Below are 18,178 nucleotides of genomic sequence, written 5' to 3' on the forward strand. Positions count from 1 at the left end.
TTCAAGCGATTATCCTGCTTCAGCCTTCCAAGTAGCTGGGATTACAGGCGTGCACCACCATGCCTGGTTAATTTTTTTTGTGTACTTTTAGTAGATACAGGGTTTCACTATGTTGGACAGGCTGGTCTCAAACTAAAAAAAAAAAAATTCTGAGATGGCCTTTTAGAAAAAACCCAAAAACATAATTTAGAGTCATTTTGAACCACCCTTTCATGGAAACTTACTAAATACAGGGGTGATTTAGGTGTCATTACAGTTCATCATTTAAGGGTGCTCTGTGGCCCCGTCTACACCCTGCTTTTCCCAACCCTTTTAAAAGACAGGATTGTTTTGTTTCTTGGCTTTCCCTTAAGCTGGATGAACTACAGACCAGCAGTCCAGGTCAGCAGCTTGTCCAGAACTTTGACGACTTGGAATTTAGTCTACTTTCACAGGTGACAGTTTTTAAAATTCACTTCTATTTAGAAAAAGAGGCCAGGCACAGTGGCTCATGCCTTTAATCCCAGCACTTTGGGAGGCCAAGGTGGGCGGATCACCTGAGGTCAGGAGTTTGAGACGAGCCTGTCCAACATGGTGAAACCCCGTCTCTACTAATAATACAAAAATTAGCTGGACGTGGTGGCACACACGTGTAATCCCAGCTACTCGGGAAAGTGAGGCAGGAGAATTGTTTGAACCTGGGAGGTGGAGGTTGCAGTGAGCCATTGCACTCCAGCCTGGGCGACAGTAGTGAAACTGTCTCCAAAAACAATACAAAAAAAAAAAAAAAAAATGCTGGCTAAAATAACCATGTCTTTACCAAATGTTGATGGCAGAAGACAAGACTTTCCAAATCTTTAGCTTCTCAGATATTATGTTAGACATTCTTAGCTCAATTTAAACACTATCACTAAATAAAAAAATTTAGGAGTGCCTGTAGTGTGAATAATAGCTGTTGTGGCTTGAATTCTGACTCAATTGCTGACTGTTTGACTTTGGGTAATTAATGACTTGGGTATTTGATTACTTAGACCTTTTTTTTTTTTTTTTTTTTGAGACGGAGTTTTGCCCTGTTGCCCAGTCTGGAGAGCAGTGGTGTGATCTTGACTCACTGCAACATCAACTTCCCAGCTTCAAGCAGTTCTGTCTCAGCCTCCCGAGTGGCTGTGACTACAGGTATGTGCCACCATGCCTGGCTCGTTTTTGTAGTTTTAGTAGAGAAAGGGTTTCACCATGGTGGCCAGGCTGGCTTCGAACTCACAACCTCAAGTGATCTGCCCTTCTTGGCCTCCCAAAGTGCTGGGATTACAGGCATGAGCCACTGCACCTGGCTTTTTATTTTTATTTTTAACTGTTTTTGTTCACTGCTGTATCCTCAGCACACAGAATGGCTTGTAACACGAGATAGACACCTCAGTAAAAGCCAGATGAGGACTGCTTTTAGTAAAACCTGTCAGACTGTTGCATCTGAAAATAAAAGCATCGGTTCCAGGGCACTAACCAACATGAAATACAATAAGGGTACATCTCGGTTATAGTTTACTCCCCACCCACAGCAGAGAAACAATAGTGAATTAGTTCCTTCCTCAGAGAGACTTGAGATATGTGATAAAAGACAAGCCCAAGAAACAGTGAAGCCAGCTTTGCCCTAGAAGCAACGGTATTTCCCACTGCAAATGATAATTACTCCCACCTACTCATCAAGACAGGAAAAAGCATCTCTGATCAATTTTGAAAAGAGGCTGGGTTGGTGTAATTATAGTTAATAATACTCACCTACGGAGCTGTTGCCCCTGACACACACACCCTTGAGTAGTCAGCCTCAGACTTCTGTTTCTAGCACCTGTAAGCTGGTCATGTGTGCATTGTAATGTGTCACCATGAAACGAAAGTACCAGGCGAGCTCTCTCTGTATATATACGTGTGTGTGTGTGTGCACGCGCGTATGCCTTGCCTGAAAATGATTTAAAGCTGCCAACTGGGCCCCATGGAAATTCAGTCTCATTGCATAGGGCTCCAGGCAACTGAGTTACTGGACACTAGACCAGGTTTTGGGTTTTTTGAGATCAAAAATCAGCCAAGTATGTGTAAAGTAACATTTCTTACAAAAATAGATTCCTCCCTTCTCTCAACATGGCATCAGTTTTTTCAGTACATTGGCAAAGAGGATCCATCCACAATTCTGGGTCCTGGCTGTGCGTCCGATCGCCTTTGTCAGCTGGGGGAAGACTCAGGGTGACTTGAGCCACGAGGACCGCGGAGTGGACAGCCGGTAGCGCGCGCTCCCCTTTCCCTTGCTCTAAACCAGCCTGGAGAAGTTCATAGGATTTGCTCGTCTGCCCCGCGTGAGCTGAGTGTTTTCATCCAGGCAGCAGCAGTCACGAAGGAGCGCGCTGGCGCCCTCTGGCGGCGATCCTCGGGGGCGTCCGCGCCGTGCCTGTGCCCCCGGCTTCCATAGCCTGGAGCCCCAGGGCAACTGTGATTCTGTCAATTACAGTGATCGTCACAACGAAATGAAAATGCTCCGATTATTTGTTTAGGAATAAAATGGTTCCTCCTGGAAAATGTGCCAGGACGATATTTTGCGAAGTCCTGTTTCTGGACTTGTGAATTAAAATTCTAGATGGGAACCTACCAGACAAGAGAAGATAATTGAAAAGGACAGTTGAAAGGACTTCTGACTTGTCCAAGAAGAGACGCAATTCCAGGTTAATCTTTAGAGTGAGTCAAAGCAACGTAAGTATGGTCTTTTTCTGTGAAAGGCAAAGAATAAAATGTGGCAGAGGGTTTCTTCAACTCCTTGTCTTCCCAGTTCTGTAGAATCACCTTGCAAAAATAGAGGGGCAGCTGTGGGGTGGCGGAACGAACGCTGTTTTTAGAAGCAGGGGCTTGGGGTTTGAGTTCTAAATGTGCCGCGTACTGGGGCACTTAACTTCCTTGAGACTTAGATGCATCATTTCCAAAGGGCATGAGAATATCTTTTCCCCTTCCCTCCCCCTTCCTTTCCCCTTCCCTCCCCCTTCCCTTCCCTTCCCCTTCCCCTTCCCTTCCCTCCCCCTTCCCCTTCCCTTCCCTTCCCTTCCCTTCCCTGCCCTTGCCCTTTCGAGACGGAGCCTCGCTCTGTCGCCCAGGCTATTTTCATAGAGATGGGGTCTCCCTATGTTGCCCAGGTAGGTCTCAAACCCCTAGGCTCAAGTAATCCGCCCGCCTCTGCCTCCCAAAGTGCTGGGATTACAGGCGTGAGCCCAGGTACCCAGCCTGAACTTTCCTTTTAAGAAGATATTCTCGGCCGGGCGCGGTGGCTCACGCCTGTAATCCCAGCATTTTGGGAAGCAGAGGCGGGTGGATCACGAGGTCAGGAGATCAAGACCCTCCGGGCTAACACGGTGAAATCCCGTCTCTATGAAAATTAAAAAAACATTAGCTGAGCATGATGGGGGAGCACCTGTAGTCCCAACTACTCGGGACGCTGAGATGGGAAGATGACTTTGATTCCAGGAGTGTGCGTCTGCAGTGAGTTATGATCTCACCACTGCAGTCCAGCCTGGGCATCAGAGTGAGACCTTGTCTCAAGATAAAAAAAAAAAAAAAGTTCAAACTCCAACCAGAACTACCATGGACTATATCTGTGCCCATAGCCATTGCCTTTCCCCATTACCATGTATGACCTGATGGTACTTCCCTGCCAGCTGCTGGGGTCCCATTCATCTGGGCCATCGTGGGTATTGCTCCAGCAATTCTTCCTCTCTCTTCGGCATCATCAGTTTCACCACTATAACTAGGTATTTCCATTAGCGCACAGACATGGTAGGATTTTTCCTATCTCAAAAAAAGACTCTTGGCCCCACCTCTCCTGCAGGCAGCACTGATTTCTCTCCTCACTTACGTAGCAAAACGTCTCTACTGTCCATGCTGGCCGCCTCCACTTCTCCCATTCTCCCGTGACCAACTTCATTCAACTTGTGTTCCGCAAATTCACGGGGCTGCTTTTCCCGAGGAAGCCAGTGGCCTCCACAGTGCTGAATTCTGGGATTGGTTCCCAAAGTACTGTGATTACAGGCGTGGAGTCTCTGTGCCCAGCCTATTTGGGGAAATTTGAGTGTGCCCGGGTATTAGACAATGTTGAAAATCGCATTAATTGTAATATTTTTCATTGTGGTTCTATATGATTATGTTTCAGTTGTGATTATGTATTAAAATAACCATTTTAGCCAGGCGCGGTGGCTCACGCTGTAATCCCAGCACTTTGGGAGGCCAAGGTGGGTGGATCACGAGGTCAAGAGATCGAGACTATACTGGCCAACATGGAGAAACCCCGTCTCTACTAAAAATACAAAAATTAGCTGGGCGTGGTGGTACATACCTGTAGTCCCAGCTACTCGGGAGACTGAGGCAGGAGAATCACTTGAACCCAGGAGGTGGAGGTTGCAGTGAGCTGAGATCGTGCCACTGCACTCCGGCCTAGGCCAGTGAGACTGTGTCTCCAAACAATAACAAAAACCCAATTTATTATATATAATTTTTTATATACAGATACTGTATATAAAATTAAATTTAGGGGTAAATATAATGTCTACAATTTATTTTAAAACACTTAAGCACAGGTCGGGCACAATGGCTCATGCCTATAATCCCAGCACTTTTGGAGGCCGAGTTGGGTGGATCATTTGAGGTCAGGACTTCAAGAGCAGCCTGGCCAACAGGGCGAAACCCCATCTCTACTACAAATACAAAAATTAGCCTGGCATGGTGGCAAGTGCCTGTAATCCCAGCTACTTGGGAGGCAGAGGCAGGAGAATCACTTGAACCTGGGAGGCGGAGGTTGCAGTGAGCTGAGATGGTGCCACTACACCCCAACCTGGGTGCCAGATCGAGACTCTGTCTCAAAAACAAAAAACAAAAAAACTTCAGTAACAGAAAGAAATACATTTTCATGCTGTTCCCTTAAAAAAAATACATGAAGTGAAACTGGCAATATATTAACAATTGTGGAACTGGGTGATGCATATACAGGCGTTTGTTATACTATTCTACTTTTCTGTATGTTTGAATGTTATAGTAATTTAAACATATCTGGAAGCACTCTCTGAGCTTTGGTGGAAAACCATTTGCAGGAGACTTTTTTTTTTTGGAGATAGAGTCCCACTCGTTGCCCAGGCTGGAGTGCTCTGGCGTGATCTCGGCTCACTGCAGTCTCAACCTCCCAGGCCCAAGTGATCCTCCTACCTCAGCCTCCCGAGTAGCTGGGACCACAGGCACATGCCACCATGCCCGGCTTTTTTTTTTTTTTTTTTTTTTTTTGAGACTCTCGCTCTGTCGCCCGGGCTGGAGTGCAGTGACCCGATCTCAGCTCACTGCAAGCTCCGCCTCCCGGGTTTACGCCATTCTCCTGCCTCAGCCTCCCCAGTAGCTGGGACTACAGGCGCCCGCCACCTCGCCCGGCTAGTTTTTTGTATTTTTTAGTAGAGACGGGGTTTCACCGTGTAGACCAGGATGGTCTCGATCTCCTGACCTCGTGATCCGCCCGTCTTGGCCTCCCAAAGTGCTGGGATTACAGGCTTGAGCCACCGCGCCCGGCCCCCGGCTAATTTTTGTATTTTTTGTAGAGACGGGGTTTTTGCCATGTTGCTCAGGCTTTTCTCGAACTGAGCCTAAGTGATCCTTCCGAGCCTCCGTAAGGGCTGGGATTACAGGCTGAGTCACCGCCTGGCCTGCAGCAGCCTCCTTAAAGTGCTGTTGATGGGAAGCAACCTGCTCCACCATGGCTGCCCACCCAGCTGGAGCCTCGGGGACTGCTGGCAGGTAAGGACCCTATGGCTCACATGGATTCAGTCACTTTCCCAGACTGCAAACAGGGAAGCATCACCGACAGCCTGGGGGGAATTGCGTTCTGAAAGATAAAGGGCACACACCTGGGGTGGGGGGAGGGGGGAGGGATAGCATTAGGAGATACACCTAATGTAAATGACGAGTTAATGGGTGCAGCACACCAACATGGCACATGTCTACGTATGTAACAAAGCTGCACGTTGTGCACATGTACCCTAGAACTTAAAGTATAATTTTAAAAAAAAGGCACACCTGAAATGCCAGCTGCTCCCCCTGAGACAGGTGGTTCGCTCAGCCAGCTCAGCTGTTCTAGCAAAAAGGCGTTTGATCCTGGGCCAAGCCCAGAATAGGGAGTGTCTCCTCATACTATGCCGCTGGCTTCCCGGAGTACAGATTTATGGCTTTTGAATGTGGGAGGAGAAAAAAAAAAATCCTTAAATCTAAGTCAAAAGCCTGCTAAAACTACTCTCTACAGCGAAACAGAAATGAGCTACAAACTCCCGTCGTGCGGCTTAAATGGAGAAACTTGTGAAGGGATCTGGTTTTGGGTTACTGACATGCACAAGTGGTGTTTTTCCTGTCTTCAAAGTAAATTTTAGGAGCAATAAGTTCACTTTGATCATTATCTCTAGGTTATGGGGTTATGGACGGATTTTTTTTTTTTTTTTTTTTTTGAGACGGAGTCTCGCCTTGTCTCCCAGGCTGCAGTGCAGTGGTGCAATCTCAGCTCACTGCAACCTCTGCCTCCCGGGTTCAAGTGATTCTCCTGCCTCAACCTCCCTAGTAGCTGGGACTACAGGTGCCCGCCACCATGCCTGGCTAATTTTTGTATTTTTAGTAGAGACGAGGTTTCACCATATTGGCCAGGCTGGTCTCAAACTCCTGACCTCAGGTGATCCACCCATCTCAGCCTCCCAGAGTGCTGGGATTACAGGCATGAGCCACAGTGCCCAGCCAATTTTTGTATTTTTAGTAGGGACGGGGTTTCACCGTATTGGCCAGGCTGGTCTCGAACTCCTGACCTCAGGTGATCCACCCATCTCAGCCTCCCAGAGTGCTGGGGTCACAGGCATGAGCCACTGCACCCAGCCGGATTTTTTTTCTTTATACTTTCCTGTATTTTTTACATATTTGGCCATAACCACGTACTCTTCATGGAGTAAGAGAAAGCAAAGTAAGGCGTTTTGTCCATGCTTATAGACCCAGGCAAACTGAAGCAGAAGGGGACTTTGTTGTTTGACAGCAGGGTGGGCTTCAGGTACAGCTGGACCTGGGGGTCCCAATGATGAACATGGATCTGGTTTGTTTCTCTCTCTTCATCCCGCAGTCTCCCCTCTTGACTGGGCTGTAGTTTTGGGCAGATGCTGCCCTTCTGGTCCCAGTACAGCTGTGGTAGTTTCAGGCTCACATCCTTCCAATTTCAAGTCTAGTGGGAACAATTTCTATCCCATGATTCCTGACAAACTGTTCTTTGCATCTCTTTGGCTCCAATTGGCTCATAGATCTGCCTAAAAATGAAGTACTGTGGTAAGGGAGCTGGCATGACTGCTTGACTCACGCCCATGTCACATGCATCACTCCTGAGATGGAGTTGGAACCCTGTGTCCCAAGCACACGGGCTAAGAACAGGAGGATAGTTTCCTGGAGGGAATTTGGTGTCCAGCTATCACAACAGGGAATAGATAGGTAGCAAGAAAATCCCAAATGCTCAGTCTTCCTACCTACTTCCAGAAAGGATTTGCAGTAATGCAGGGAGAAGAAAACTCAGGCTAAGAAGAACTGCTATAATTAACCCAGAGTTTAGTGCTGAGCTTCCTGGTAGCCAACGTGAGAGGGAAAGACTTGTTCACAAAATGCTAACCCACCAGGATTAAACAGGAAGATCAATACCTCTGATAAAAAATTTCCTATGACTCCAAGGCTCAGGGCTGTTTTCTATTTCTGCTTTATTCTTTCCTTCTCAATCTTTCTTTCCTTCTCAATCTTTCTTTCCTTTCCTCCCTTCCCTCCCTTTCTTCCTTTCCCTCCCTCCCCTCCTTTCCATCTCCCCTCCCCTACCTTCCCCTCCCCTCCTCTCCCATCCCCTTCCCTTTTTGAGTCGGGGTTTCCCTCTTGTTACGATTTTGGCTCACTGCAACCTCTGCTACCCGGGTTCAAATGATTCTTCTGCCTCAGCCTCCCAACTAGCTGGGACTGCAGGCATGCGCCACCATGCCCGGCTAATTTTGGTTTTTTTTGTTTGTTTAGTTTTGTTTTTAGTAAAGACAGGGTTTCACCCTGTTGGTCAGGCTGATCTGGAACTCCTGACCACAAGTGATCCACCCACCTCAGCCTCCTAAAGTGCTGGGATTACAGGCATGAGCCACCGTGCCCAGCCCTCCTTCTCAATATTTCTTAGTTTTCATTTTTTTCCTCTTGTGGACAATCTTCATTCCCCTTTTTTCTCATGTCACTGAGATGAGTCCTTATCCCATGTCTCTGTCTAGAGCCAATATGTGGCCTGCTGGCCTCTCTTCACAGTTGGATGGGGAGCCATCGGAACTTCCAGGGCTTGGACTGGCTCTGCGAGAACATGAGAACCTCCTGGAGGGAGGTGGTTAAACTTAAAGGAGGTTCAAAATTCATTGCCAGGACCCGGCGCGGTGGCTCATGCTTGTAATCTCGGCACTTTGGGAAGCTGAGGCGGGTGGATCACCTGAGGTCAGGAATTCGAGACCAGCCTGACCAATATGGCGAAACCCCGTTTCTACAAAAAATACAAAAATTAGCCGGGCGTGGTGGCCCATGCCTGTAATCCCAGCTACTCGGGAGGCTGAGGCAGGAGAATCACTTGAATCCAGGAGGCGGAGGTTGCAGTGAGCCGAGATCGGGCCATTGCACTCCAGCCTGGGCAACAAGAGCAAAACTCCCTCTCAAAAAAAAAAAAAAAGAATTCATTGTCAGTGGAGGATCTGCCAGAAACAAAGACTCAAGAGACCTAGGGTTCAGTCCTGTTTACCTTTCAAGGTCAGCTGCCCTCCCTGGACTCTTTAATTAAGAAATGAATGAACTGGATCAGCTGGTGACCCCAACATTCCCGCATGACTCGGCAAAACACCCGTCACACGGTGAGAACGGAGAATTCTCACTAACGCCCATTTCACAGTGTCTTTGGCATCAGAAAGGTTTGCAGAGTTTTTTCTTCCCAGATCACATAATTTCTCACAGATCCTGAGGGTTTCACACCCAATTCTTTTTCCTGCGTTGACAGCCAGAGGAAGCACATCTGTGCAAGGCCGGTGTAATCCTGGGCTTGGGTCTCGGTTGCCAGAGCAACCAGCAGCTGTGGTGTGCAGGGCCGGCCCGCAAGCCGCGTATTTGCCCCACGGGGAGACCTGCTGACAGATGCTGTGGCCGCTGGGGGAAAAGAAAACGTTGAGCCAGTGACCCCCTTCTCACCCACTCCGAGACTTGAAGTTTACAAAGTAGCTACAGGGGATTGTCAGTCCCCAAAAGTGGGAGGGAGAGGGGACCTTTTGGCCTTACTTATGTCTGGGACATTTTCTTTCCTAGATTTTGTCCTATTTACACCTTTTTTATTGCCAGCATTTTTCTGGAAAAACCATAGAGGAGAATAATTTGACTGTGGGAAGGAAATGATTTGCAAGCCTTCCTGTAGAATCTGTCCAGTCTCTCTTTGGTGTTACTCTTGTAGTCTGATCGTGTTTTAATGTGGAGTTTTATGGCTATTGAGTATCTCTCCTTTTTACTATAGGAACGTGTGCCAGTGGGCAGCATCCTAGGGAGGGCTGGTTAAAATGCAGATTCCGGGCCAGGCGTGGAGGCTCACGCCTGTAATCCCAGCACTTTGGGAAGCTGAGGTGGGCAGATCACCTGAAGTCAGCAGTTAGAGACCAGCCTGGCCAAGATGGTGAAACCCCATCTCTACCAAAAATATAAAAATTAGCTGGGCATGATAGTATACGCCTGTAATCCCAGCTACTGGGGAGGCTGGGGCAGGAGAATTGCTTGAACCCAGAAGTGGGAGGCTGCAATGAGCCGAGATCGCACCACTGTACTCCGTCCTGGGCCTCAGAGCAAGACTCCAGAAATATGCAGATTCCAGGGCTCGGTCTCAGCATTTCTGAGACAATCTGGTGGAAGTGAGTCCATAAATCTGCATTTTTAATAAACAGGAGGTCATCTGATTTTTTTTTTTTTTTAAGATGGAGTTTCTTTCTGTTGCCCAGGCTGGAGTACAGTTTTGTGATCTTGGCTCACTGCAACCTCCGCCTCCCGGGTTCAAGCGATCCTCCCACTTCAGCCTCCTGAGCAGCTGGGATTACAGGCATGCGATACCACACCTGCCTAATTTTTGTATTTTTAGTAGAGATGGGGTTTTGACATGTTGGCCAGGCTGGTCTCGGATTCCTGACTTCAGGTGATCCACCTGCCTCGGCCTCCCACAGTGTTGGGAGTACAGATGGGAGCCGCCGTGCCCAGCCACTCATCTGATTTAGTTGGACCCGAGAACAAAGTTTAAAATCATGTTAAGAACTGGGTATATATTGGTCAGTAACCTTAGTATTTTAGGAGGCCAAGGTGAGAGGATTGCTTGAGGCCAGGGATTTGAGATCAGCCTGTGCAACATAGAGAGACCTCATCTCTCTAAAAAATTAATTAGCCAGGTTTGTAACCCATAGTCCCAGCTACTTGGGAGGCTGAGACCAGAGGATCACTTGGGCCCAGGAGTTCCAGGCTGCTGTGAGCTAGGTTTGCGCCACTGCACTCCAGCCTGGGTGACAGAGCAAGACTCTGTCTTAAAAGAAAACAAAAACAAAACAAAAACACAAACTGATGGAAAATGAAAGGAGAATGACACTAATATTGTTCATGCCACCAAGCTCGCCTGTCCACCCCTGCAGCTGGGTGCCTCCCTGGGCACATGTTTCTTGCCTGTCCGAAGTCCTTCTCCCTGACTTTGGGAATAGCACCCCAATTTAGTTTTGGAGAGCCATCCATTCAGCCCCCACTCCACATGGAGCCAGTGGTGGGATGAAAATCACTGTGCCCGCAACCCACCCAAGCCAACTCCTCCGTCCCAGAGGTCATTCCTTCTCTTTTCTCCCCCTTTCCTCCCCCTCTCCCTCTCTTTTTCCTTCCCTTCTCTTTCCCTCCCTCCCTGCCTTCCTTTCCTCCGGCCTCCTTCCTCCCTAGAGTTTGGGTCCACCTCTGTTGAGTGTCACCAGAGAGCTCTGATCCCACAGGTGCACAGTCCGTGGGGCTCTGTGTCTCGCTGAAGTGGGCTGCCCCTCTCCCAAGTGAGGATCATTGTGCGGCCTTAATTCTTTCAGTTGTTCATTGGGGAATACGGTCTCTGATCTCATAAGAATTTACCCAGGACATATTGAGACTCTGCCTCTAAAAAACAAACAAACAACAAATAAAACCCCCAAAAACTATTGGCAGAGGTAGAAATAAGAAGTCTATTGAAAAACAACAGCAACAACAACAAAAACAGGCCAGGTGTGATGACTCACACTTGTAATCCCAGTACTTTGGGAAGTGAAGGTGAGAGGATCCCTTGGGACCAGGAGTTCAAGACCAGCCTGGACAACATCATGAGACCCCCATCTCTACAAAAAAAATTTTTTTTTTTTTTTTTTTGAGATGAAGTCTTGCTCTTGTCTCAGGCTGGAGTAGAATGGTACGATCTCGGCTCATTGTAACCCCTGCTTCCTGAGTCAAGCAATTCTCCTGCCTCAGCCTCCTGAGTAGCTGGGATTACAGGTGCATGCTACCACGCCTGGCAAATTTTTCGTATTTTTAGTAGAGATGGGGTTTCACCATGTGGGCAAGGCTGGTCTTGAACTCCTGACCTCAGATGATCCGCCCGCCTTGGCCTCCCAAAATGTTGGGATTGTACAGGTGTGAGCCACTGTGCCCTGCCAAAAAATTTTTTAAAAACTTTTAGCCGGGCATAGTGGCATGTGACTGTAGTCCCAGCTACTGGAGAGATGAGCAGGAGGATGGCTTGAGCCGTGAGTTTGAGGTTACAGTGAGCTAGATTGCATAACCTGGGCAACAAAGTGAGATCCTGCCTCAGAAAACAACAACAAACTGCCAGAAAACAAAAACCCCTTTCCTTGGTTCTGCCTATGGAGGTGACATTTATTTCCTACTCTGAATGATGGCTCCCTCAGACCCCTCATGGAGCCTAAGAGCATCCAAAAGAGGACCAAAAGCTTCATCCAGCAGCAGTTAGACCAGTTCCTGGTCCACTACATCCAGGAGCTGGAAGTGCTGCTGATGCGCAGAGAATCTTACTGTGCAGGGACCGCTTGCCATGCCTCCTCCAAGAACTGCAAAGCTGTTTCAGGAAGAGCAGCCCAGCTACCATCAGAGTCAGTAATCCCAGTGACGGACTGCCCGGCCAAGAAAATGAATGGGCAGACGTACACATTTTATTTGTGTTTAAATAAAGCCATAAAAGTTGCAAAAAAAAAAAAAAGACCAGGTGCGGTAGCTCGTGACTATAGTATAATCCCAGCACTTTGGGAGGCTGAGGCGGGTGGATCACCTGAGGTCAGGAGTTCGAGACAAGCCTGGCTAACATGGTGAAACCCCCATCTCTACTAAAAATACAGAAATTAGTTGGGCGTGGTGGCACGTGCCTGTAGTCCCAGCTGCTCAGGAGGCTGAGGCAGGAGAATCACTTGAACTTGGAAAGTGGAGGTTGCAGTGAGCCCAGATCGCGTCACTGCACTCCAGCCTGGATGTCAAGAGCGAGACTGCGTCTCAAACAAAAACAACAAAAAAGAGTGAAGAGTATGCTCGGGCTGTCTGGAATTGTAGAAGGGCCTCTCGTCAGGCGCGGTGGCTCACGCCTATAATCCCAGCACGTTGGGAGGCCGAGGCAGGTGGATCACAAGGTCAGGAGATCGAGATCATCCTGGCTAACACGGTGAAACCCTGTCTCTACTAAAAAATATAAAAAATTAGCCAGGCATGGTGGCGGGCACCGGTAGTCCCAGCTACTGGGGAGGCTGAGGCAGAAAAAAAAAAAAAAAGAAGGGCCCCTCCACTTTGGAGACCTTTCTTTCAGCTACTTTGTCCCTCTCTTCTCTCCTGGGTGGACCAAGGGACAGGCTGCCACGGCTTTCTTACAAGGTAGAAACACCAGCAGGTCACTACTCATGTTGTGTGTTTAGAAACTTTATTTAAAAAACTGGATTGAAAGTAGAGAGTAGCTCAAAGGATGAAGCTGCTTTTTTCCCCAATGGCTTTTGTGAGTCTATTACCAACGGCCTAATTTTGCTTTAATCAAATGTTTTTATGATGCTAGCTGATGATGTCTAAATACAAATTAAAGGTTTTGTTTTCCTGAGAATAGTGGCTTAAAAAATACTAACATGGAAAAATAATGAATGATTTTGCTGATAGCAGTACTGTTTGCAGATTTGTTTGCAGTACTGTTTGCAGTTTTATGGTGAAAGAAAATAATTTAGCAGCTAAGGTGAGTTTGTGCCTTGCCTTAGCACGTGGTCACTTACGAGCTGTGCAGTGTGGAGACGTCTATACCTAGAACTTTCCCTCAGGACAGAGATTTTTTTTTTTTTGAGACGGAGTCTTGCTCTGTCGCCCAGGCTGGAGTGCAGTGGCCGGATCTCAGCTCACTGCAAGCTCCGCCTCCCGGGTTCACGCCATTCTCCTGCCTCAGCCTCCTGCCTCAGCCTCCTGAGTAGCTGGGACCACAGGCGCCCACCACCTCGCCCGGCTAATTTTTTGCATTTTTAGTAGAGACGGGGTTTCACCGTGTTAGCCAGGATGGTCTCGATCTCCTGACCTCGTGATCTGCCCGTCTCGGCCTCCCAAAGTGCTGGGGTTACAGGCTTGAGCCACCGCGCCCGGCCAGGACAGAGATTTAACAATTAGATGAAACTCAGGAAGTTTCCTTTAAACAAGCAAATATTTCCAGTTGACAACAGGAATGTAAACACGACTCCAATCAGTGAATATGCTAAAAGCTCTTTACTATCTGCGATACTGGCTGTGCTCAGCGGACAGGGTAACATTCCTTGCTTACTCATCTCCATTAAATTACTTACCATCAATTCACAGACCTTTAGGGCTGAGCTAATTTTTAAACACTGACTAAAATTCGGGAGAGTGTCCTCAGAAGTTGGACCTAGAACCATGTCATGGGTAGTAGTCTCTGCTTTGCCTTGTGGGGTTGCATGTGGGAAAACATTCTTTTTTGTTTGTTTGTTTTTTGAGATGGAGTCTCACTCTGTCTCCCAGGCTGGAGGAGTGCAGAGAAACATTCTCCGCTCACTGCAACCTCTACCTCCGGGGTTCAAGCGATTCTCCTGCCTCAGCCTCCCGAGTAGCTAGGATTACAGGTGTGCACCATCACACCCAGCAAATTTTTGTATTTTTAGTAGAGACGGGTTTCACTATGTTGGTCAGGCTGGTCTCGAACTCCTGACCTCAGGTGATCTGCCCATCTCGGCCTCCCAAAGTGCTGAGATTACAGGCGTGAGCTACCACGCCTGGCCACATGTGGAAAAAACATTCTGATCCAGGAACCTTTGGATTTCTCTGGGAGGAAACAGGTCTCTGCTCCAGCACTTCACACTCATTATGGGGCTCTTGGGAGAAGGCAAGAGGGAGAGACAGTGGATGCTGGTCTCCATGCAAGTTCACGGCTGCCGGGTACAGTGGCTCATGCCTGTAATCCTAGCACTTTGGGAGGCCAAGGTGGGTGGGTTGCCTGAGCTCGGGAGTTCAAGACCAGCCTGGACAACACAGTGAAACCCCGTCTCTACTAAAACATAAAAAATTAGCCGGGCACGGTGTTATGTGCCTGTAGTCCCAGCTACTTGGGAGGCTGAGGCAGGAAAATTGCTTGAATCCAGGAGGCGGAGGTTGCAGTGAGCCGAGATTGCACCACTGCACTCCAGCCTGGGCAATCGAGCAAGACTCCATCTCCAAAAACAAACAAACAAACAAAAAAACACGGCTTCTCTGGAACAACAGCTCAAGCTGTGTGTGTGTGATAGTTAACTTTATGTGTCAACTGGGAGGGTGTTTTTGTATGATATCAACATTACAGCCAGGCATGGTGGTGTACACCTGTAATCCTAGCTACTTGGGAGGCTGAAGTGGGAGGATTGCTTGAGGCCAAGAGTTTGAGGCTGCATTGGAACTATGATTGTGCCATTGCACTCCAGCCTGAGCAACAGAGCAGGACCTCATTTTATATTTAAAAAAATCCCAAAACATATTGGTAAACTCAGTAAAGCAGAGGCCCTCTCTAACGTCACTGGGCCTCATCCAATTAGTTGAAGATCTGAGTAGAACAAAAAGACTGGCCTTCCCAAGCAAGGGGAGTTATCCGGCAGAGCGCCCTGGGACTTCTCTGCACCTTGCGCTCTCCTGGGTCTCCACTCTGCTGGCCCACGCTGTGGGTTTAGGACCTGCCAGCCTCCACAATCCCACGAGCCCATTCCTCCGCGTGAATCTTTCTCTACACACATCCTGTTGGTTCTGTTTCCCTGGAGAACTCTGACTAATACAGCATGTCCCGCTTATCCTGGCTCATTTGTACCAGATCTTAGACTTTCAGTCGAGGGGCCTTCATAGATAACTGCTACAATCTTCCAGGAAACCCCTCTCCCAAAAACTCCTGCTGCTGGACCCGGCTCTCAGCGCCTTCTTGGTGTGCTTGGGCGCCATCTAGTGCCTACCGCAGGCACTGCAATGTCCTAGCCTACCCGCCTCATTTTCATCACTATCATCACCGGTTTAATTCTCTAAGCACCTATTAGTAGACCTCCATATTCATATGCATCATTCGCTCTTTTGTTCGCTCTACAAACATTTAGCGAAAGCTTGTTTAGGCACAAGGCATTGCCACAGATGCAAGACCGCCCAGCAGGTGGCTTCTCCCCTTTGTGGAACTCGCAGATCAGCTGGAGATAGGGAATAAATGCAGATTACAGTCAGGAGAGAGCAGGGCCAGGCGAAAAGCATGACAAGGAGCTCAGGAGCTAAGGGGGTAAGCAAGGGGGCTGCGGGGAGGGCCACTGTCGATGCAGTGTTTACTGCGTTCCAGGCATGGAGTGAGCTCTGGACACAGAGGGGTGATGGTCACTCCCGGTAGCAGCATCCAGCCTGCTGGGGCCTCTTCTCCCCTGCTTGCATTCGGATTGCGCCCTAGGACAGTTAGTGCTGGTCCCCAGGCCACAGCACCGGGAATGACTTCCTTGCATTTGCCAGAGTGTGGCAGTGGTTCTTCAAAGATCAGGCTCTGCAGTTGGAAGCTACAGGCAAGACACTTGTGCTGCAGCTCCTGAGGGCTGCCTTGCTGGGAAGGGGTCGGTACTTCCCACTGGGGATCAAAGTGAGGGTGGGGATGCGGCCGGACCCCTGCTTGTTTCCTACTCCCCAGGGCCTGACCCCTCACTCCTCACTCTGCGGAGAATTGATGAGGAGGAAACAAGGGGAAGCCTTTGGGTCCCTGTACCCCTGGTGCCTGGGCTCCTGCCCCGTTGGGACCACCAGCACTTCCCCGCTCCCCGTCGTGTTTCGCCATGGGACTCCGGTCAGCAAGGATCCCGCTGAGCTCACACGTACTCAGGGAGTGACCCTGAGACTTGGGTGCTCCTTCCCAGGAGGCTGACTTAGCTGGCGAAGCCACTGTAAGCCAATAGTAATGACCACTCCGAGCCGACTCCGTGCAAGGTGCTGAAAGCTGTTACGTAAGTCACCTCTAACCCTTCTTCTTCTTCTTCTTTTTTTTTTTTTTGAGACAGAGTTTCACTCTTGTTGCCCAGGCTGGAGTGCAGTGGTGCGATCTCGGCTCACTGCAACCTCCACCTTGCGGGTTCAAGTGATTCTCCTGACTCAGCCTCCCAAGTAGCTGGGATTACAGGCATGCGCCACCATGCCCAGCTAATTTTGTATTTTTAGTAGAGACAGGGTTTCTCCATGTTGGTCATACTGGTCTTAAACTCCCGACCTCAGGTGATCCGCCTGCCTTAGCCTCCCAAAGTGTTAGGATTACAGGCGTGAGCCACCGCGCCCGGGCAATCACCTCTAACCCTTCTAAGCCTTTCTAGGTGGTGTTCTCATTTCACACGGATGTGGCAATTGGCTCAGAGGGTTGAGGTCATTAACAGGAGAAGTGAGGCTGGGGGCGGTGGCTCAGGCCTGTAATCCCAGCACTTCGGGAGGCCGAGGCAGGTGGATCACTTGAGGTCAGGAGTTCAAGACCAGCCTGGCCAACATGGTGAAACCCCGTCTCTACTAAAAATACAAAAGTTAGCCGAGCATGGTGGCGGGCACTTGTAGTCCCAGCTACTCGGGAGGCTTAGGCAGGAGAATTGCTTGAACCTGAGAGGCGGAGGTTGCGAGATCACACCACTGCACTCCAGCCTGGGTAACAGAGCGAGACTCTGTCTCAAAAACAAAACAAAACAAACAACAACAACAACAAAACACCCAGCAGAAGTGAGCATGGAGCAGACGGAGGTTGGCCTGGTTCCAAGTCCCCGTCCTCATATACCCATCCCTGCTGCCCAAGTAGGCAGTTGTGGTAGGTGGGAGAAGGCAGGGGGCTTTCCTTGCAAGCTTATGGCTTCTCTCTCTCTCTTTTTGAGATAGGGTCTTGTTCTGTTACCCAGGCTGGAGTGCAGGGGTGCCATCATAGATTGTTGCAGCCTCCACCACCTGGGCTCAAGGGATCCTCCCACCTCAGCCTCTCGAGTAGCTGGGACTACAGGCATGCACCACCATGCCTGGCTAATTTTTAGATTTTTTTGTAGAGATGGGATCTTGCTATGTTGTCCAGGCTGGTCTTGAACTCCTGGCCTCAAATAATCCTCCTACCTTGACCTCCAAAGTGCTGGGATTACAGGCGTGAGGTACCATGCCTGTATTGCATCTCTCTTTTGTTTCTTTTTGAGACAAAGTCTCACTCTTGTCACCCAGGCTGGAGTGCAAGGGCGCAATCTCGGCTCACTGCAACCTCCGCCTCCCAGGCTCAAGCGATTCTCCTGCCTCAGCCTCCTGATTAGCTGGGATTAGAGGCACGCACCACCATGCCCAGCTAATTTTTGTGTTTTTAGTAGAGACGGGTTTCACCATGTTGGTCAGGCTGGTCTTGAACTCCTGACCTCAGGTGATCCACTGCCTCAGCCTCCCAAAGTGTTGGGATTACAGGTGTGAGCCACTGCACCTGGCCATGTCTCTCTTTAGAGACCTCTCCACCCTGGGGACAGGCCTGAGTCTTAGCCCTAAGGAGGGGCCTGCACCGCTTCATCCACCCATTCCTTCGACAGACTCTGACTCCATGCCAGTCACTGATGCCTAACCTGGGTTGAGGGAG

General features: G+C 49.1%; 1 long non-coding RNA gene across 1 annotated transcript in view; it reads left to right on the plus strand.

The window, feature by feature from the left end:
- The first annotated feature begins 5,564 nt into the window (after positions 1-5,564).
- The window catches only part of LOC117076138, a 40,609-nt gene continuing 27,995 nt past the window's right edge, over positions 5,565-18,178 (plus strand). The window contains exon 1 of the long non-coding RNA XR_004434254.1: positions 5,565-5,781. This is a non-coding gene — a long non-coding RNA (uncharacterized LOC117076138). The remainder of the gene's footprint in view (positions 5,782-18,178) is intronic.

The sequence above is a fragment of the Trachypithecus francoisi genome, unplaced genomic scaffold, assembly GCF_009764315.1.
Source record: "Trachypithecus francoisi isolate TF-2019V2 unplaced genomic scaffold, Tfra_2.0 Lachesis_group5, whole genome shotgun sequence".
NCBI classification, from domain to species: Eukaryota; Metazoa; Chordata; class Mammalia; order Primates; family Cercopithecidae; genus Trachypithecus; species Trachypithecus francoisi.